The sequence below is a fragment of the Oryx dammah genome, unplaced genomic scaffold, assembly GCF_014754425.2.
Source record: "Oryx dammah isolate SB20612 unplaced genomic scaffold, SCBI_Odam_1.1 HiC_scaffold_27, whole genome shotgun sequence".
In the NCBI taxonomy this organism is placed as follows: Eukaryota; Metazoa; Chordata; class Mammalia; order Artiodactyla; family Bovidae; genus Oryx; species Oryx dammah.
This window is the reverse complement of record NW_024070211.1, coordinates 35,734,168-35,757,169: the sequence shown is the minus strand read 5'-3', so window position 1 is coordinate 35,757,169 and position 23,002 is coordinate 35,734,168. Positions and strand designations below refer to the sequence as shown.

The 23,002-nt window shown below is 35.4% G+C and overlaps 1 protein-coding gene across 1 annotated transcript in view; it reads right to left on the bottom strand.

Annotated features, from left to right (window-relative positions):
- The window catches only part of LOC120854102 (receptor tyrosine-protein kinase erbB-4), a 1,232,614-nt gene that overhangs the window by 723,656 nt on the left and 485,956 nt on the right, over nt 1–23,002 (bottom strand). The gene's annotated exons all lie outside the window — the stretch shown is intronic.

Genomic DNA, 23,002 nt, shown 5'->3' with positions numbered 1-23,002 from the left:
CCTATGTTACACAAGTTGATGTTCTTTTTTTTTTTTAAACAATGAACCCCTTCTATTTCTTAAGTTAGAAAGATATTTACATTTGAAAATAATAATCACATGATTTAAAGGGGAAAATTTCCAAAAGCTAAACACTTATGAACTGTTATAGATTCAGTCTCTTTGGTGAATAAATGTCATATTATGAACGAGTACATGTTGCTTTCTCTGTACAGCACAACCAAGAGCTGCATAATACGTAAAGGCAAATCATGGTTCATTTTGTAGCACTGAGTGGTTCTTAAGAATTGGTAAGGAACTAGTCATTCAAAAACAGTTCAAACGTGATTTCCTTTGAACTAGAAATGCAATAAAAAGGATTACACCATCCTTTATTAACCACATTCAGATTTGTGGATCTGTCCTATCCCTATTTCATGCTTCCCAGGTATTCTGTTCATACCTTTATATAGCTAGTATCATATCACATTATCACACTTTGATTGATTTCTGTTTTCTTCCTTGTATTGTGAGCTCTCAAGTTCAAAGAACCTATCCTATTCATCTTGATCTTCCTAGCACCTAACACAAAGTCTGACACGTAACAAGATGCATTGTTTAAAGCCAACCTAATTTGGAGTATGTGTCCACGTGGTATGTTTTGTACTTACCTTGAAAATAAGCAATACAATTTACCAGCACTGCTGTATACATATTCAAGTAATAAATGATTGTACATCACAATTCACCTGAATTTCTCCATTTCTGTTATAAAAATATAATATATGAATATAGCAAAGAAGAACTAAACAGCCTTTTGATGCAAGTGAAAGAGGAGAGTGGAAAAGTTGGCTTACAACTCAACATTCAGAAAACTAAGATCACAGCATCTGGTCCCATCACTTCATGGCAAATAGATAGGGAAACAATGGAAACAGTGAGAGACTTTATTTTTGGGGGCTCCATGATCACTGCAGATGGTGAATGCAGCCATGAAATTAAAAGACACTCGCTCCTTGAAAGAAAAGTTATGGCCAACCTAGACAGCATATTAGAAAGCAGAGACATTACTTTGCTGACAAAGGTCCGTCTAGTCAAAGCTATGGTTTTTCCAGTAGTCATGTATGGATGTGAGAGTTGGACTATAAAGAAAGCTGAGCACCAAAGAATTGATGCTTTTGAACTGTGGTGTTGGAGAAGACTCTTGAGAGTCCCATGGACTGCAAGGAGATGCAACCAGTCAATCCTAAAGGAATATTTAGGAATATTCAGTCCTGAATATTTATTGAAAGGACTGACACTGAAGCTGAAACTCCAAAACTTTGGCCACCTAATGGGAAGAACTGACTCATTTGGAAAGACCCTGATGCTGGGAAAGATTGAAGGCAGGAGGAAAAGGGGATGACAGAGGATGAGATGGTTGGATGGCATCACCAACTCAATGAACATGAGTTTGAGTAAGCTCTGGGAGTTGGTGATGGACAAGGAGGCCTGGTGTGCTGCAGTCCATGGGGTCACAAACAGTTGGACACAACTGAATGACTGAACTGAACTGATAGAAACATATATAGAAAATAACTATTTAGCACTGTAGATCGATAATGATCTATGTTTGAGATGAGGTTAAAAAGGAACATTTTATATTTCTTTTAATAAACTGAGAAAACAGTAAAGAATAATCTTAACTTTGTTGATTGATATTGCTTTTGTCTGATGCAAATTTTGATTTACATTTCATCTGTAAAAGACGACAGAATCATAATGGATGGAACATATGCTCTGCCACAAGCCTTGGCAATTTTAATTCATTAAATATGTTTAAATAAGGGGTGAATATATGCTTTATTCCTTGTTATTCGGTGATACTCTTAAGGCTGGGAAACAGAAAGTAAGACACAGTCATAGGGTCATATTTTAATAGTATAAAATATTAAGCTACTAATGTTAATCAAAAGGACAGACTGATTCTTAGAGTTTGTCTGACCATCAGCCCACATAATTATGTAATCCTGCTTTGCTAAAGGAAAATTAAGATGCTGACACCTACTCTTTTCATCTTTTGTCTCCTTATCAGGTTGTTCTCCAGAAAGAAAAGACCCAGGATAACTTGATATGCGGGCAATTTGTTCTGTAACTGTTGGAGTTTTCAAAGAAACAGTGTTTGTACATGTCTTCAACACTTGTTGCTGAAGACCAGCAAAGCTGACAATGTCCCCAAGTTCTAATTGTCCACCAAGGTGGACAGCTGAGACCTGTGCAGACCCATCTCCCTTGACACTGGTGGATGCTATAGGGAATTGCTAGTGAAGAGTTTTCCCACCACTATCCAGATGTTCAGGCAACAAAGATAACAACTGTGAGTTGCTGATAAAGACCTTAGAAGCTTGCAAACTTTAACTCCAGTGTCTCCCTTTTCAAGGAAATCTTATTTAGAAAACTTTAATATAAATAAAGTAGACAAAAATAGACTGCAGCCCACCCAGGCTCCTCTGACCATTCTCCAGGCAGGACTACTGGAGTGGGTTGCCATTTCCTTCTTCATTCTAATACAAATAAAAACTACACAAAAAGGCACCACTGAAGATCATGTAGGGGCCTCTGTGGACCAGCCTGCCTCTCTTGTCCACGTCCTGTCCCGTGTTTATCCTTCTTTTTCTCTTTCGGTTCCCCGTCCTTCTTCCTTTCCACCCCCTTTTCTTCCCCCTCTCACTTCTTCTATCAGTCCTTTCATCTTTTCTCTGACAATTTTTTTTTAATGTGCTTATTGAACAGGAGAGTTGGAGACTTCAATTACAAATAAAACTGAGTTTTGACTATTATTTTTGGCTATTTTGATTTAAAAGTTTCAGAAAAAAATTAAATAAACCAAGGGTATACTGAAAGTTACCCATCAACAGTCCATATTCTGGAATTCTTTACAAAATAGCGTAATAAATAAGAATTTGTCAAATAATTTATCCAATTTCTTATTAGAAGTTTATAAACATTTATAATATGTAAAGAGAATAGGAATACATGAAGCATTCTGAATATAAATTTTATTTAGAGAACAAAATATAAAAATATAACTAAAAGTAAACAAAATATTAAACATATCAGTATTCTATTTTCTACAATCCAAAAGATAAATGTGTTTTATTAAGCGATTGAGTTGTCTTATATAGAGCTTAAGAGAATGGTGAATCAATGATTTTTTTAAAAATCTTAGTGAAAATATCAATTGAAAACATATGAATACTAACTTTCTTTATATTCTATGCTTGTGTATCAAAGATTGATATGTAATGCTCTCAGTAAAGAGTTTGCTTTAGGATTTTTTTTTTTTGCTTTGCTTTTTAATATGATATTTTAATTTTTCTCTAAAAATTATTTCACTTCTTAAAACATCATTAGTTCTTAATCATTTAACAGTTATGGAGTGTTCAACATAGGTCAATTAAGCACTTAATACTTTGCTTGTAGTAATTCATTTAAAACTCATTACAATTCAAAAGGTAGGTACTATTAAATTTCATTTTTTAGATGAAGTTAAATATTTTGCCCAAGTTCACTAGGCCCATAAATGTGGACTCAAACCATGCTATTGACTATGGAGTCCATGAACTTAACCACAACATTATAACACTTATCTAATGCCACACTAAAGCAGTTTGACATTCTCTATGATATTCAAAAGGGCTTCCCTTGTGGCTCAGCTGGTAAAGAATCTGCCTGCAATGTGGGAGACATGGGTTTGATCCCTGGGTTGGGAAGATCCCCTGAAGAAGGGAAAGGCTACCCAGTATCCTGGCTTGGAGAATGCCATGGACTGTACCCATGGGGTCACAAAGAGTTGGACAACTGAGTGACTTTGACTTTCACGCATGATATTTAAAAAGCAGAAATCAAGTACTTTGCTAGAATATTTTGACTCCAAACTTGGGTAAGGAATTGTATTTTTGAACTTCTGTTAAAAGATAGGGCACTATGATAGATTATCTATTCTTTAACTTTCTATTTGTCTCCCTCTGTGGATAATGACATTCTTATTGCAAAGAGGCAGCTGAGTCTAAAAAAGGTTTAGAGATTTGTTCAAGGTCAAAAAAGTAGAATTTATCAGACACCAAAATCCTTTGTCTTTTAAAAATATAGCATTTCTCAAAATAACTTGGGACTAGAGTATTCCATTAGAAAATTCCCCAAGAAATAAGATTTAGATGACTTCTGGTAATGTCACTGGCCCCAAAATATCTCTGTCAATAGAATCTCCTAAAACTTAAAAGTTCATGGGGAAAATCTAATATAAAAAAATCCACTGAGCTTCCACCTGTTAGAGTCTCATTACATGTTAGTTTGTTAGATCATGCTCTCTCTAAGTTTAGAGACCATCTACATTTGCGTTCAATGTTTCCCAAAGGGTGGTAAACAAGATAATTTCAGCTACATAGAGTACACTAAATAACACTGAATCACACTGTGTGAAAGTTCTTCTCTCTGATCACATCAATGAAAAAGTCCCAGCATGGCATCTCTGTATCTTTAACAAATCTCTAACTCTTGGCTATTGTCTTTTCCTAAAGGAGAGAATAAGAAATCTTCAGGCTCTGAGTCTGGCAGTTGTGTTTTTTTTTTTTTCCTTTGCATTAATGTTTTATTATTTTATATTTTTCAGAAAATAATGGAATTTCATTTTCAGTAGTAATATTAACTTGATTTTAAAATATATTTATTTATGTAGAAAAATATTAAATAAAAATTCATAAGAAAATAAGAGTACAATTTCAGGTGGGTAAGGCAAAAATTATGAAGACATTTTAACAGTGACTAAAGCTATAAAATACTGTCTTAATCTAGTTTTTTCATTTTACAAAAGAGAAATAGGCAACTCAGAGAGTTTAATTTGCACTAGATCCCACCATTAGAGAGTTTAGAATCTATGTTTTCTGTTTTTCCATTAACTGTTTGAAATAAGCACTGTGGCAGAAATGAGTCATGAATACATGTTTTAACCAGGGAGAAATAAAGGCACAGCAAGAGCAAGAGTGACATTTGACTTATTTGGAGGGTACCTAAAAGCAATTTAGGGACTAGATGTAGACATTAATCATCAAGCAACTCTGTTAGTCAAGAAAGATCCATGAAATGTCAACTAACTTCAGTCAAAATGAAACCTAATAGCTGATATAGTAGTTAGTAAGTTTTAACCCTCCCAAGACAAACCACCTAAGCATATTAGGATTTTAATAAAGACTCTGAGAAGTGAAAAGCATTCAAGACCAAAGGAATAAAGTTTAAAGAAAGATAAGTAGTGTGCTCAGAGGTCATGATAGTATTCCCTACACCATACCACAATACTCTTCAAATCCCTATTGGATAGAACCTAAGTAAAAGTTATAAAGGGACATCAGAAGAAGATTTTGGATAAGGCTATGATTCCAGAATCACATCAGCTACACCCAAACACCTTATGCTAAACCTATCATTGGAAGGTTCAGTTCAGTTCAGTTAGCTCAGTCGTGTCCGACTCTTTGCGACCCCATGAATCGCAGCACATCAGGCCTCCCTGTCCATCACCAACTCCCGGAGTTCACTCAGATTCACGTTAGAAATGTTAATATCTGTGGATTGAGAAGTCAAAGTATAACTGAACAGCACAGAATATCTTCAAGGGGAAGCAGCACTGATCTCCAAGTAAATTCAAAAAGAAAAAAACTGCATTTTTTTCTACCAACTTTCTACCAAATGCACAAAATCCTGTTCCTCTCTTCCTGATCAGTCTTGACCTAGTATTCTCCAGGGAAAGAGCAGAATGTTATGATGAAGACAGCATTGTACAGTTGAGTGAATGTGAGATTTGGAGACAGATCTGGATTCCTGTCTGAGCTTCACCCCCACCCCCCGCACTGCCTTTCTGCTGTTTAGCTTTGACTCCCCTGATGGTTCAGCAGGTAAAGAACTCATCTACAATGCAGGAGACACAGAAGACATGGGTTCAACCTCTGGCTCAGGAAGATCCTCTGGAGAAGGGAAATGGCAATACACTCCAGTATTCTTGCTTGAAAAATTCCATTGACAGAGGAACCTGGTGGGCTACAGCCCAAAATGTTGCAAAGAGTTGGACATGACCGAGTGACTAAGCATGTCCTTTGCAAAATGTTGACAATAATGACAACATCATTGGATTATCATGAATATAAAGTGAGAAACATTTAGGGAAGATAAGAGAATTAAAATTCACTGGTTGCCTACAATAAGTCAGGCTCTTTAATCTTTTCTTTTTTGCTGCTTTGTGGTACCAGTGGCTCAGTGCCTGGAGAATACAAGGTGTTCAATTAAGAGTTCCTGTCTATTTTCCCCATCTAACAAGGCACCCCATTATATTATTAGAATGTTCTAATTGTTAACAAAATTTTTATTTTAAGCCAAAATCTTTCTCCTTTTAACTTCTGTCTAATTTTGTCTTCTGGAACAACTCAAAACTAAGCCACTCCTTTTTCTATGAGAGCCTTTCAAATATCTGAAAACAATTATCATGTTTTCATTTAGTCCTCTCCTCACCAGGGTCAACACACCCACTTCTTTCAGTTGTTACTTTTGAGACATGGCTTTCTGGAAACATACTCTCCCAATTGCTTATTTTAGACACAGTCTAAGCCAATCAAATATATCCTTAAATTTAGGGCCTTTATCTGAACATAACAGTCCAAATGTAGTCTAAGAAAAGTTGTTGAATCAGTGCTGAGCAGCTTACTGACCAATTCATTAGACCATCTTTTTAGAAGTATTTATGCCAGCAGGATACATGTTTATTGTTTTTTGTTTGTTTTGTTTTCTTACATGCATCCTGAGGGAGGGTGCCAATATACATGGCATGATTATACACATGGCATGGTTAAACAATTAAATATCATTAATACTAGATCTGTTTTTGTTGGAGAACATTTTGTGACAATTTGGTTCAAAGTTTCCTCTTCAGTTAGCTAGATATAGTATGACTTCTATAATAAAAAAAAATATAGAAGGCATTAATAGGGCTTAATTATCTATAAAGCTACACTTTGTTATGAGTTCTTGTCTTTAGAATGTTCTGAGCTTAAGTTCTGCAAGCTACTGATGCATGACCTGAGCAAGTCAGTTAACCTTTCTGTGACTCAGTGCCCTCATCAGTAAAACAGAAGTGTCCCCTTACTTCACTGGGGCAGTGAGAATCACTCAATTAAAAAGACACATTGTGCATAAACACAAAGATACAGAGGCAAAAGGTGCCTTATAAATCTTGAACAGAGGTGTCAGCGTTTTTTAAGGTGAAGCTCTCCCACTCAAAAGATTAAAATTCTAAGCAATTTGAAAAGCACAGTGATATCCATTTAATACATGCTTTGCTTCCCTGATAGCTCAGTTGGTAAAGAATCCACCTGCAATGCAGGAGACCCAGGTTTGATTCCTGGGTCAGGAAGATCCTCTGGAGAAGGCAAAGGCTACCCACTCCAGCAGCTGACTCATTTGAAAAGACCTTGATGCTGGGCAAGTTTGAAGGCAGGAGGAGAAGGGAACAACAGAGGATGAGATGGTTGGATGGCATCACCGACTCAAGGGACATGACTTTGGGTAAACTCCAGGAGTTGGTGATAGACAGGAAGGCCTAGTGTGCTGTGGTCCATGGGGTTGCAAAGAGTCAGACACGACTGAGTGACTGAACTGAACTGAACTGAGCCCACTCCAGTATTCTGGCCTGGAGAATTCCATGGACTAAAGAGTTGAACATGACTGAGTGACTTCACTTTACTTATTAGTGTATTTCTGCACTTCTGACTTCCTCTCAGGTCACCAAAATCTACCTTGTCCCAATATTTTATTTATTCCTTGCCCTTATTTTCTTCCAAGTTATTAACATGGCCCATCTCTTTATAAACAACACAACTTTCCTTTTTACCATATTCCTCTTTATTTGCAGCACCCTTTTGTTAACTTGTCCCCTCTGTTTCCGTAGGAAGGACACTGGAATGCTGACCCCATGAGTGCTCACACTTTCCTTACATCCTACTTCATGGGAAGTAATAAAACAGATGTTGTTTCAACTGCCTCACTGAAACAGAACAAGAAATGCCCAACTGAGTCCCACTCTATTGACATCTGATTATCCTTTAGCTGATAAGAAGGAAAACCAAAATGGGATTTTCCAGAGCAAACTACCTGTGAATTTTGTCACCAGAAATGCTTTTATGAAAATTAGTTCCTAAAATGCAAATGCAGCTCCCCATCTTAATTGTAAATGTATTATAATTAAATTCAGCAAACATAAAGTTAAGCTAAGCTACATCTCTTAGAAAGACAAATAGGTTATTCTCCCCAAAGGCTTAAGTACCACCAATCATTTGATGAGCTTAACTTCTTATTTGCTGAACCTAACTACAGAGTTTGAAATAAATGCAACAGTCACCTGGTCTTTGCAAATTAAAGTTATCCTGATAATGCTTCACTAACACTTCCATTCCCTGGCTACTCACCTAGCTGACATTTGACTGAGTTCTGACGGTGTACCTGAGGAGGGGTGCAAGGCACATTTCCCAGGAAGAAAGTCCTTCTGAAAAATTGACAAATTCAAGAAATCTGTCACTAGCTATCTTTAGCCACAACTGGCTCTCCGTCCTTTATGTCTGTCGCATAGGACACCAGATCTGACATCTTAAGAGTCTTTTTGTCTACTTGATGTACAACCTCTATGTTCAGTCAGTCACCAAGTTCTATTAAATCTATTTTTACAATGATTATTGAATATATCTTATGTTTTCAATTGTCACTGCAATCAATTGAGTCCAGGGTCTCATCAACCTAATACTCAAAACTTCAGATATTGAAATAACTCCACACAGCTGCAAGATTGAGTTCCCCAAATAATACTGTCACACACATAACAGGCTTTGTCTTAAAGGCTCACTACAATTGGGCCCTGATCTCCCTTTTATATCTAAACATACTACCACGTCCAGGTTTCTGTTACTTCTCAAGGCTTCCCTCTATGTCACCAATTATTTTTTTCTTATTTTTGTTTATTTTAGACATTGCCTTTGTGCAGTGAATTAAACTTGGAGGAGATTTTCCAAGTGGAAGTAGACCTAGAATTCTTTCTCTATTTTCTCTATTATTTTATAACTCTTATTATTTTTTAGGAGCTAACTTGAGTCTTATTTCCTCTATGAATTTTTAAAAAGACTTTATTGTTTTCTGTTTGGGGTTTAGGCTTACAACAAAAGTGAGAGGGAAAGAGAGATTTCTCATATATCCCTTGTACCCACACATGCATAATTTCCTCTGTTACCAATATCACTCACAGAATGTTTTTTAAAACCAAGGGATGAACTTACATCATTACATCAAAATCTCTCAAAGTCAATAATTTACATGAGGATTCACTGTTGCTCCTTCATAGTCCATGGATTTAGACAAAAGTATAATGACATAATTACTAAAGTATATGAAAGTATACAAAAGCACTATACTAATCATTATAATATTATATAGAGTGTTTAGCTGTCCTAAAAATCCCCCATGATCTATTTGTCTCTCCCTAACTCTCCCTAGCACCCCTCCCCCATCCCAAGAACCACTGATTTATTTATTGTCTCCGTAGTCTTGCTTTTTCCAAAATGTCATACAGTTGAAATCATATAGACATCTTACCATCCTTGGATATTCTGTTCTATTTTTTCAGTCTTTGTTCTCCTTGTTTTTCAGTTTTTCAGAATTCTGCGGATGTATCCTCTAGCTCAGAAATTGTTTCCTCATCCATGTCCAATCTACTAATAAGCCCATCAAACACATTCTTCACTTTCATTACACTCTTTTTTTTTTTTCTCTCTAGCCTTTCTTTTTGGTTCTTTCTTAAGATTTCCATCTCTCTTCTTAGACCATCTGTTCTTGTATATTGTCTACTTTATTTACTAGAACACTTAGCATATCAATCATAGCTATTTAAGATTCCCAACCATGCCATGTCAGCCATGTCTGCTTCTTCAGTATGTGTTTTTGCCTTTTGGTATGCCTTGTAACTTTTTCTTGTTAGACATGATGTGACAGGTAAAAGGAGGTGGTGTAAATAGTTCTTTAGAATGCGGTGAGGAGACAGTAAGTGTTCATCAGTCCTATGATGAGGTCTCAGTCTTTTACTGAGCCTATGTCTCTGAACTATGAACTTCACAAATTTTCTCAGTTTTGTATCTCATCCTTTTGATGATCCAGGTCCAGGATGGCTAGAGTCAGGTGGAGTTGGGTATTTCTCTTCCCCATGGTAGTTAGGCTCTGATAATATCTAGCTTCACAGATGATGCCAGTAGTAAAGAACCTGCTTGCCAGTGCAGGAGACACAAGAAACCCAAGTAGGATCCCTGGATTGAGAAGATCCCCTGGAGAAGGAAAGACTACCCACTTCACTATTCTTGCCTGGAGAATCCCATGGACAGAGTAGCCTGGCAGGCTGTAGTACATAGGGTCACAGAGAGTTGGACAGGACTGAAGCCACTTAGAATGTATGCCTGCATCTAGCAGGGTAGGCTCTGGTTAACTAATTTCCCCTGAGGATAAGCCTTGTTAAGAAGAATGGTGTGCATTTCAAAATAGTTCCTTTTCTCCTACCCCTTCTAGAGGTTGAAAGAGATTCCCCTCCCATATTTACTGTGGAAATTCAATTGAAGGTCTGGAGGTAAAACCCACCATATTGTGGGGACTAATCTATGACTGAGTGCCCCTGAAAAGTGGTTGATTTTTCAGTCTCTTCAAGCTTTCTATTTGTTGTTGGGACAGAATGGTGACTCCCAAACTCCTCATATGTGAAACAGGGAACCATTTCTATGAATATTTTTGTGACACCTGGCCCACACACATTTCAATACATACTATCCAGTCATTCATTATTTATCTTATACTTTGGTGTGTGCGTGTATGCCAAGCAGTGTGCTAAGTACTGAGAATACAAAGAAGAATGGAATGTAGTCCTTGATTTTACAGGATTACGATTCTGGCAATGTCTATGACATTTACTACCTGAAGTACTCTTTTAGCATTAATAAGTTTGGGTTAGGGACTGTTAACTTATAGCTCTATACCTCTTTGGAAAACACAGCACACCAACTTACAAGGAATTAGCAGCCCATAAAGATCTGCTGGGCCTCCCTGGAGGCTCTGAGGCTTCCCTACCAGCTTCCCAGATGGTAAAGAATCTGCCTGCAATGCAGGAGACCCAGGTTTGATTCCTGGGTCAGGAAGATACCCTAGAGAAGGAAATGGCTACTCACTCCAGTATTCTTGTCTGGAGAATTCCATGGACAGAGGAGTCTGGCAGGCTATAGTCCATGAGGTCACATAGAGTCAGACACTGAATGACTAACACTTCCTTTTCATTTTTCAAAGATATGCTGAATGAATCCTTTTTTTTTTTTAATTAAAACATCTAAATCATGAAGTAGATAAATTTGTCTTGACAGTTTTTTGTAGGGCTTTCCTCATTTCATCAGCTACCTGCACTGACTGAGCCTGGGTCGTTCATGGTCAAAACTACAGTGGCTCTTCCAAGGCACATCTTCTGCCACAATCAATCTAGTTCTGAATTTTAAAACATGCTTTACTTTTTTTTTTAATAAATATCTATTCCCTTTGTTTCAATTTTTCTAAAAACCTCTTCTCTCCAAGAAATAGCTTTGGTAAATAGTAGACAGAAGCTAGACAAGTGTCTGAAGTCTGAATTGAAAGACCTGGGTGAAAATGCTGGTTGAGCTAGCTATATGTTCCTGAAAAAGTCACTACATTCTATCATTTCAAAATGAGAATAGGGACTTCTCTGGTGGTCCAGTGGCTAAGATTCCATGCTCCCAATCCAGGGGTTTGATCCCAGGTCAGGGAACTAGGTTCTCTCATGCCATGTGGCCAAAAAAAAAAAGAATAAATTCTTAGAAGATGTATGATTTTCCCAAAGGGAAGGGTGGAAAGGCATTCCAGAAAGGAAGGAAACTGCACACAAAAGCATAGAGACTTTACTTATAAAGAGTATCTGCATATAAGGTATCATGTCAATGAAGACTGTCTCAGGTACTCAAGGCAGGCAATAAACAAGATACTTAAAGTTGTGATGGCTATGGCTTTGTTCTTCACACAGCACAGGTAGCAAACTGCTTACCCATCCATTAGGTATTTGTGTATGAATGTGCATATGTAAATTAAATTTCTCATGTTTCTATTATAGGAAGTATATTTATTATTAGCCAAATCATTTCCTGGAACATAACATGAAAGACACTATAGATTCTACAAAGAAACTAGGGAAAGGGACTTCAATTAGAAAAGTGAATAATGTAGAAAAAAAAGGTGATTTATTTTCCTAATTAAAGAAGTTATCAAGAACAAAAGAATTCACTTCTATTGTTATTCAATTTACTTATGTACTGATTCCACAAATATTTGCTAAGCAGCCACTCTATGGCAGACACTGGGTAGTGTTTAAAATTCTTCAGCAAACTAGACATGGCCCTTGTCCTCAAGCTATTTATTATATAGGAGAACAGATGGAAATTAAATACTTGGGATTTAATTTCTGAGAAATTAAATTCTTGGAAATTAAATCCCTGGGATTCTCCAGGCAAGAACACTGGAGTGGGTTGCCATTTCCTTCTCCAATGTATGAAAGTGAAAAGTGAAAGGGAAGTCGCAGTCGTGTCTGATTCTTAGCGACCCCATGGACTGCAGCCTACCAGGCTCCTCCATCCATGGGATTTTCCAGGCAAGAGTACTGGAGTGGGGTGCCATTGCCTTCTCCACAAAATTGCATGGGTGCTATGAATGTAATAATGGGAGAAATTCAGTAAGACATGGGAGTTAGTAAAGCTTCCCTGAAGAAACCATTTTTAAAAAGAGATCTGGAATAAAGACATGTTTCTATTTGTACTGGTGGGAAAAAAGTCTGAGCATGAAAGGGCAATAGTGTTAGATTTGAATACAAAAAGGGAGTTGGGTATAATTAAAAGATGAACATAGGTTTTTTACACCATCAGTGATAGCAGAAGACAAGATTTATAGGCAGGGGCCGGAAAATATAGGAATAAAATAATTTTGACCACTGTCTTCAGAGGATGGGAAGCTTTAAGAAAGAAAGTAAAGCCACTCAGCATATAGTCCATATTTGCTTGTACTTCGCATTATATTTCTTTCATGAACTCTTCCCAGTGCTTCAATGATACCTCATTAATTTTTTTTAATGAATGCTTCCCAATGCTTCCATGAGATACCATATTGATTGTTGAAACAACTTTCACTCACTATGTACAGACTTTTTACATTTTTAGCTATTGATTTCATCTTAAAAAAACAACAAAGTGTTTGACTTGTAATTTCACCTTTCTAAAAATACAAAATCACTACCACCCAAAAGCTGAACCTTTAAAAAAGCTTTGTAAAAATATATTGTCAAGTCTTCAGAGCACAGCTCAATTGTCACCACCTAGAGACTCAAAGACAGAGAAGGCAATGGCACCCCACTCCAGTACTCTTGCCTGGAAAATCCCATGGACGGAGGAGCCTGGTGGGCTGCAGTCCATGGGGTCTCAAAGGGTCGGACACAACTGAGCGACCTCACTTTCACTTTTCACTTTCATGCATTGGAGAAGGAAATGGCAACCCACTCCAGTGTTCTTGCCTGGAGAACCCAGGGGTCAAACCCAGGGGTCAAACCCAGGTCTCCTGTGACTCCCGCATTGCAGGTGAATTCTTCACTATCTGAGCCACCAGGGAAGCCCTGGTTAGTTTTTAAAACTTACATAAATACCATTTGCTCTGTCTCTTTGAACCAAGGTCTTTGCTAAAAAGGTGAAGAAATAACCTTTATACACTCAGTTTTTCTGAGCAAAGAGTATCTAAGTATCATAGGGCAAGATGGGTTTGTTACTTGCATTTTTTTTCTAATTAAGGTTAAGACAAGCTTATAAATTCTTTATACTCACCATTTAAGCCAAATTTGAATACCTTAACCGCCGAAATATAAAGAAACACTTTGCATCTGCTTAGTATCTTAATAAATTCATTTTTAATTTAAGTATATTTGCGACAAGGGCATTTTTTTCCTCAAAAATGTATTACAATTTAGAGACTTAAAAAACTTCTATTAAACAGATTTATTTTTAATAATATTATCTTAGAGACATTACATAGGGATAGTATGTTATACTGCTGCTGCTGCTGCTGAGTCGCTTCAGTTGTGTCCGACTCTGTGCGACCCCATAGACAGCAGCCCACCAGGCTCCCCCGTCCCTGGGATTCTCCAGGCAAGAACACTGGAGTGGGTTGCCATTTCCTTTTCCAGTGCATGAAAGTGAAAAGTGAAAGTGAATCGCTCAGTCGTGTCCGACTCTTAGCGACCCCATGGACTACAGCCCACCAGGCTCCTCCGTCCATGGGATTTTCCAGGCAAGAGTACTGGAGTGGGGTGCCATTGTCTTCTCCTATGTAAGGGTATGCTGCTGCTGCTGCTGCTGCTGCTAAGTCGCTTTAGTCGTGTCCGACTCTGTGCGACCCCATAGACGGCAGCCCACCAGGCTCCCCCATCTCCAGTATGTTGTACTAATCTGACTCAATTCTAGAAAATCCTGGCTCATTTATATTTATGTTAGCATATATGTATAGTCACTAATTTATAATATATAATTGCATATATAATAGAATTATAAACTATACTGTTCTAGTTCATATTTCTATTTTCTAAAAATCCTTCAAATATAAATATCAGTTTCTATCATATGTATATCATTTTTATAGATACTATGGCATTTTATTTCTAATATTTTTAAGACATAGAGAAAATTATCAAATACATATGAATATATATATATATCATTTAATGTTTCACTTAAATAAGAAAAAAGTTTCCAAAATATGTTCATATAACTGCCAAAGTAAGAATATAAATGCATTTTATCTTTTGATTTTTCATGTAGAGCTGCTAAAAAGCATCAGGATTTTGAATCAAAGTATATTCTCAGATTAAAACTATTTATCCTCTGAGGAAATATATAAAAAAAAATATATATATATATATTTCCAGGCCAAGTGTAAATTATATAGCTTTTTCAATTGCAATACAAGTTCTATGATTAGATTTACTACAAAATCAAGTTTCAATTTAAAAGCCAGCTGTAAATATATACGTACAAAATTGCATATGTAGTATGCTTAACAGTCTTAGAAACAGCTTTCAGAAACTATCAAAGCTTCAAAAATTCCATTTAACCCAGAATGTCTTCTTTGGCCCAACAAACATGTTACAAATACTATTTTCTTGACTTTATTTTGAATATCCTCTATCTCTCCCAGCTAAAATTTCATCATCTAAATACAACTAATATGTTTTATTTTACCCCAAATGTAGTTTTACACAAAATTCAAACAAAAAGAGAAATTAAATAAAAAGTTAGAACATCATGTCCTATTCTAATGCTTGTTGAAATGACAGGCATTTCTTGAAAGTGTAATTTCTTTGAACCTAATAAGGCCTAATTCTACATATTTTGAATGTTGTACTTCATGGTCTTTTCTTGCCCTCTGTCCCAACACTATTCTGTTCAATGAGTAAAAAATTACAGGATACAAACACTTGATACAGGAATCTCACTTTAACACTTGATATAGGAATCTCACTTATTTGTCCACCATTTAATGGAGATACAAATATAACACATATTTATCTTGTAAAACTATTCAGGGAAAATTAAATTCAGGCTTGTTTTCCCTAATATATAATCCAATTAAAATGTGTGTACAATTGAAATAGATACGCTGATTTAGAAATTGTTATCCTTATATTAGGGCTTCCCTGGTGGCTCAGAGGTTAAAGCGTCTGCCTGCAATGTGGGAGGCCTGGGCTTGATCCCTGGGTCGGGAAGATCCCCTGGAGAAGGGAATGGCAACCCACTCCAGTGTTCTTGCCCGGAGAATCCCATGGAAGGAGCAGCCTGGTGGGCTACAGTCCATGGGGTCGCAGAGTCGGACATGACTGAGCGAGTGACTTTACTTAACCCTTATATTATCTTTTTGGTAAATGTGAATATATGTGGACTCACGTTTATTATGCCACAGATATTTAATTAAATGGTGTTTTCCTCTCCAGCTTTTAATGCTTTTAGAATATCACTACTTTTCTCATTCTGTTTCTAATCAATATCCTCAACAAAATCTCACAGAAGTCATTCTATCTGGTATTTAATGATCTAAAAACAAACACAATTAGGCAGTAATAGCTCCATACACATATATATATATTTTAATAGCCTCACTGTGCATGTGTGTCTTGCTGGATCTTAGTTTCCTGACCAGGGATCAAACTCATGCTCTTGGCAATGAAAGCATGGAGTCCTAACCACTGGACTGCCAGGGAATTCCCAATAGTTACTATTTAAGAAAACTATTCAACAAATCATTTTCTAACTCAAAGAAATAAAGTATTTTATAAATTATCTATTTTAAGGATGAGCTTTTCAGTGTAGGGTTTCGCTAAATCATGCTACACAGCTGACAGCTTGGCCCAGGCAGAGTTCAGTGTGAGTGAACACAAATGGAAGCGACACAAAACAAATATAACTCCCCTCCACACACAGTTGGATTTAATTTTGTCATCTGCTTTGAACTGCCAGAGGGGAATAAAAGATACATCCTAAGGCTAGAAGTAGGCCGAAATGTAAATATTTCAGAATTTTATATTGAGCACAACTAGTTGTTCACTCTTACTGGAAACAGCTAAGAAATAGATGAAAGTGGGATTGCTTGTTGCAACTTGAAACTCATTATTGCTCAGCATCATCCCTGATTTATTGTATCAAAGCCATGCTAATGAAGCCAAGGTCTTAGGTTTCAGCAAAGCAGTCACCATCTTGCATTTTGTTAGCTACAGATGTATCTGCTTTTCTGCAAATATTTGTCCTTAGAAGAGTAACTATGTGCAAGTATAAGAATGAAGTAATGTAGGTCCAGCCTTATACCTGAAAAATGTATATATATATATATATATGTGTGTGTGTGTGTATGTGTGTGTGTGTGTATAATAAAAAAGTAGCATAGTTCCATAGCATTATAAAATATTAATGATTAACTAAAAAACAAAGATGATATTTGGATTTAAGAATAGGACATTTTCTTTAGTAAAGGAAAATAAATGATTTATATGATTTCTATAAAGAAATAAAACTGGAGTTTTATTTTAGAAAGACAGTTTTAGATGGCACTATTTCTTATATATTAAATAAAACTCTTTATAGCTCTGTCAACTATACAATAAAAGAAGATTTTTTTCCAAAATCTGTTGCATTCCAACTGCAACATGTGTTATTCATTATCTGAGAACAGATATTTTTAAAATCTTTTTTTAAAAACTGTATTTTTTTCAAAGTCATTGCTTTTGCTACCAATAATAATATATTAATGCTGCTCTTTGAAAAGATGCCTTATTAATTTAGTTTATTTCTTTTTCAGTAATAAAAATGATTTAAGCAGCACTCAGAGGTCTAATTAATTACTGACACTGTAATATTCCAGGTCAATGGATCAAGTGCTATATAAATTAATCTCTCCATCACTTTTTAAAATACATGTTTTCCTGAGCCAATCAAAAAATGGACCAAATAACTAAACAGACATTTCTTCAAAGAAGACACACAGATGGCTCACAAACACATGAAAAGATGCTCAACATCACTCATTATCAGAGAAATGCAAATCAAAACTACAATGAGGTACCATTTCATGCTGGTCAGAATGGCTGCCATCAAAAAGTCTACAAACAATAAATGCTGGAGAGGATGTACAGAAAAGGGAACCCTCTTACATTGTTGGTAGGTATGCAAACTAGTACAGCCACTACGGAGAACAGTGTGGAGATTCCTTAAAAAAACTGTAAATAGAACAGCCATATGAACCAGGAATCCCACTGTTAGGCATACACACTGAGGAAACCAGAATTGAAAGAGACACGTGTACCCCAGTGTTCACTGCAGCACTGTTTACAATAGCCAGGACATGGAAGCAACCTAGATGTCCATCAGCAGATGAATGGATAAGAAAGTTGGATTACATATACAAAATGGAATTTTACTCAGCTATTAAAAAGAACACATTTGAGTCAGTTCTAATGAGATGGATAAAACTGGAGTCTATTATACAGAGTGAATTAAGCCAGAAAGAAAAACACCAATACACTATATTAATACATATATATATATGGAATTTATAGTAAATGGCATTTACCATAAATTGGTAACAACCAATTTGGTCGTTAAGATGGTAATGAGAATCCTTTCTGTGAGACAGCAAAAGAGACACAGATACAAAGAACAGTCTTTGAACTCTGTGGGAGAAAGTGAGGGTGGGATGATTCGAGAGAATAGCATTGAAACATGTATATTACCAGATGTGAAATAGATGACCAGTTCAAGTTCAATGCATAAAATAGGGCACTCAAAGCCAGTGCACTGGGACAACCCAGAGGGATGGGATGGGGTGGGAGGTGGGAGCAGGGTTTGGGACAGGGGTGACACATGTCTACCCATGGCTGATTCATGTCAATGTATGGCAAAATCCACCACAATATAGTAAAGTAATTTCTCCAATTAAAATAAATTAATTAATTTTTAAAAACTACACCTTTTCCAAAGCAATTCACAAACAATGGAATTCAAGCCACAAATTAAAAGCAATCACCTATTATAACAATGGTTGCAGATAGATATTAACAGTCCTTATATATACTCTACATCATACATCACATTGCTTTACACTTATTTGGCACTTAAAACTTATTTGTTTAAAGTCAATATATAAAACAGAGAAAATACATTTAAAGCACAAAAGCTAGCAGGTCAGGCATCTGTTAGAAGCTCTCAGTTACAGAATGCCGGCAGCGGCAAGGAAGACCAATGGGATGACAAAGGAGAGATATTGGCAAGAATTTTAATGAGGGTAAAAGGTCTAATAGTTCATTCCCATTACTTGCTATACTTGGTTTTGTTGTAGAGAGTTCACAAAGTGTAAGACAATAGCGCAAAATCTGTGATTTTTATGCCTCGCTGTTTTCTATTATAAGTCTTAACCCTGTGACAGTGATAAAATACATAGTAAATAAGTTTTAGGGCCTTTTTCTAGCCAACTATGCAGTATCTCAAGGGTCTAATGTTAAACACTATCAGCTACATTTTTTTCCCCAAAAAGAAATATAAAAGCTCAAGGTTACAACAAAGCTAGGTGAAAAGGTGCATCTAGGGATAAGCAATGGGTTTGATACAATAAAATAATCTTGAAAGAATGCATTTTAAAGTATTTTAATAACATATATCTAACAAAGATTAACAAAGTAGGTACATAACACTACAGAGTTTTATTTTTGGGGGGGTATTATATATAGACACATCTTCAATCCAATTTAAATGGCCCACTTTTGTGATGTTCCTAAGATCTTGGGAGATATACTAGAGAGGATATTTTAGTAACAGTAAAAGAAAACAAACCTATCTAGTTTAAGAAAAAAAGGGGAAATAACTTCAAAGTTACTAACAAGTTCCAAGGCATCAAATGGGTTCAATGGCTGGGATGCAGTCAATCTTCAGAAGCAGACTGGCAGCTGTCCTCATTGTTCATTAGGGTTGAGTGGTCTCTTTCCCTGGTCTCTATGTTAGATTCAGTGTGTTGGCTCTATTCTGTTGTTTGCACAGCTCTTACACTCAAAAAACCAAAATACAAAAAAACAAAAACAAAAACTGAATTCTGATACCCAAGTGGTCAAGAAGCTAATGTTAAAAAAAAATGTTCTTTGTCACAATTCCAAATCTTCATTGGGAATTGATTCTGATTGACCTAGCCTGTGTTTTATGCCCAAACATCTGACTGGTGACCTGTCACACTGAAATATTAATAACATGAGGAGAGTCCCACAAACTCATCTAGAGAATATATTCTATATGAAATAATGATTTATAATTAAGAATTATTAAAGTATTTAGGATAACAGATTTTTCCATTCAACAAATATTGAAAAGCTACAAAACTTTAGACACTGATCTAGACACTGAATATTCAGATAGTAAAAGAGATAAACAGTGATGGTTAACCTGCTTTCATGAATCACAGCCATTAGAGTGGTTTCATACAAAACAAAACAAGGGAAAAAAACAAAACACTATAACCTTGCTAGTTAGAGATGAAAATAATGATGGGAAATATTTTTAAAGCAAAGATAGTTTCTTAAGTTCTTAATGACAACATAAATTCCAAAATGGAATTCAAAATCCCTATCTATGATGTCTTTCTAAACACACTGTAGATATGCACCATTCTTAAAAGAAGGGAAACTGCACACCTCTATAAGTGAGTCAATGCATTACAGTTATATGACGGCTATATAACCCATAGGATAAGTTAATGAAAGTTCCCAATTCACTCATACAATTCAAATTTTATAAGAAATGATAACATAATGTAAAATAACTATTAATAGATTCTCTTTACATGAACTCTACTTCTTGCAAGGTATCAATATTGAACACATTACGTATTTTCTAGGAAGCAAGCTACTACGAACACAAATGAATTACATTTTATGTTAAATGGAAAGCTCTCATATTCTAAGGTGTAGTTAGAAGCAATAGCTCATCCAATGCAGTAGTATGAAGATTTCAGCTAACAAGCCTAGATTCAGAGCTCATGAACACAAGCAGTTATGATTTTACACTGAACTCACCAAAAAACAGAGAATGGGACATCTTGAGAATTTTGACCTTGGACCACTTCTTGGGCTAATAGAGGTCTGTCTCCCTTCATGCTTTCATCTAATCCCTAAACACTAGTTTGCCATTTGGGTGCTATGTATTTATCTATACTACCAAGATTTCAATCTCTCCAACTTAATACTTTATTCCATTCCACAGTATATCTTTATCCACACTACCCTGTAAGCTCCATGAGAGGAAGAGCACTATTTGATTCATTTGAATGTACACGTCTAGAATCTAAGGCAGTAACAGTAGGTGCACATTTGACTCCGACTTAGGGCCTTCTTTCTAAGCCTTAACTTATATTAAACCGACTGGAATGTCCTCCCACCCACCTGCGTTGTGAGCCCCTGTTCATTTTTTCATGACTCAATTCAAACACATCTCAGCTGAAATCTTTCCTGAATCCTTAGAATTACCCATTCCTTTCTTTGTTCAGCACCCGCACATACAATTAATACAAGACCAACCTTCATTATGACTCTGATTTCTTATTTCTGTATTATCAACTACAAAATTTTGCATTTGCATGTAAATGTATATATGCACACACACTCATACATACAATAACTATATATTACACATCTGTAACACTCTATAAGACTGCAATATTGTTGAAGCCAAGGACAATAGATAACTTGCTATTATATCTTTGGGCTAAGACTATTTGTTGAGTGAATGATATACAGCACAATTAGAAATGATGATTTTCCAAAGGAACAAAAGATAAGAGAAACAAAAAAACAATGTCACTAGTAAGCCAAAAACAAAAAGAAAACCTATTACAGTTATTATTAAATAGATTAAAACCAAGATATTTTCATGAGTTTATAGTATAAAGTTTACATGAATTTTTAGAGGTGCTTCCTTAGGAGCCAATAATTACTTTTTTAAACAGACAACTTATTTCTTGTTCCAAGTATAAACCTTTAGTCCTTATTTTGTTCTTTATCAAATCTGATCATTTTACTAACTTTTTTTTAAACTTCAAAATAGTTCCTAAAAATGTAGAATATCCAACAGTATAGACCATGATGCTCAAAGATTTATATGCTTCTTTCATATTTCTAAGATTAAGTCAATTTTCAATCATTCTATTTTGCAACTTTAAAAGAGCCTAAGAATGATAAATTATAAAATATATAATAATCAAGATAATTTTATATTATTTAAAGAATCTCACTTACAGTACTGATGCTATTTTTTGTTAAGCCAGTGAAATCTAGTTCCATATAAAGCAAGGGAAATATAAGAAGAAAACCTAAGACTTCAGATTGCCTTTTAAAATTTTATTATATTATTCTGTTCTAAAAGATACTTTAACTTAGTTTCCCTGTTTTTGAATTCATCTCTTAGTTTTCCTTTTCTATAATATCATTGAGTTTCTTGGCATTTCTAACTAAATCTACAAATCTATAGTATATCTACCAAGTTTTAATTTTGATTTTGAAGAATGAAGCTTATCTGAAAATAATCAAGACAGATTAGAACACTGCAAGCAAATTTTAATAACTAATACTCATATGCACTCCTTCAAAGAAGATTTTCTAGGATAGGTGTACCTGTTCATTTCTTGAAACAATATTGCAAAACAGAAAAAAAAGCTGTGATTTTAAGGTCTTCTCACTCAAGGATTTAGATATATTTTACTATCTACTCTTGATAAGCAAAGATGTCATAATTAAACATCATAGTTAATACAAACTACACAACTTGTAGAATTAGAGTTCTAGCAACCAAACAACAGAATATAGAAACACTTTAATTCCCTATATCGTATTGTAAAGTAAAAAAAAAATAAATAATAAATAATATTTTTTAAAAATTCCCTATATCAATACTAGTATGACAGTCATTTTAAAAGCAGATATCATAAGTCTCATAGTGTTACTTAAGTTTTGAAGTGATACATTTTCTGAGGTTGTTACCATTTCTAGACATGTTTATTGCATTCAAAGTGTTTCAAAATAATTATTTTTTACTTCTGGTCTAAGTATAGAATTATTAAAATTATCACAGTTCTCTAAATAATTTACCATCTGCTAAATAGTTTACTGAATCAGTATTCAAAGCATTATTCATATTTTCATTTAAATAAGACAGTGTTCCTAAGAAGTATGTAAATATTATTGAAAATAAGACTGAGTATATTCTAGGAATGCTATTATTTAAAATATATCCTATTAATTCTTACATAAAGAATAAATTATCAGTTGTACAAAACGCCACATCCTCATCTCACTTTGTCAAAGTCC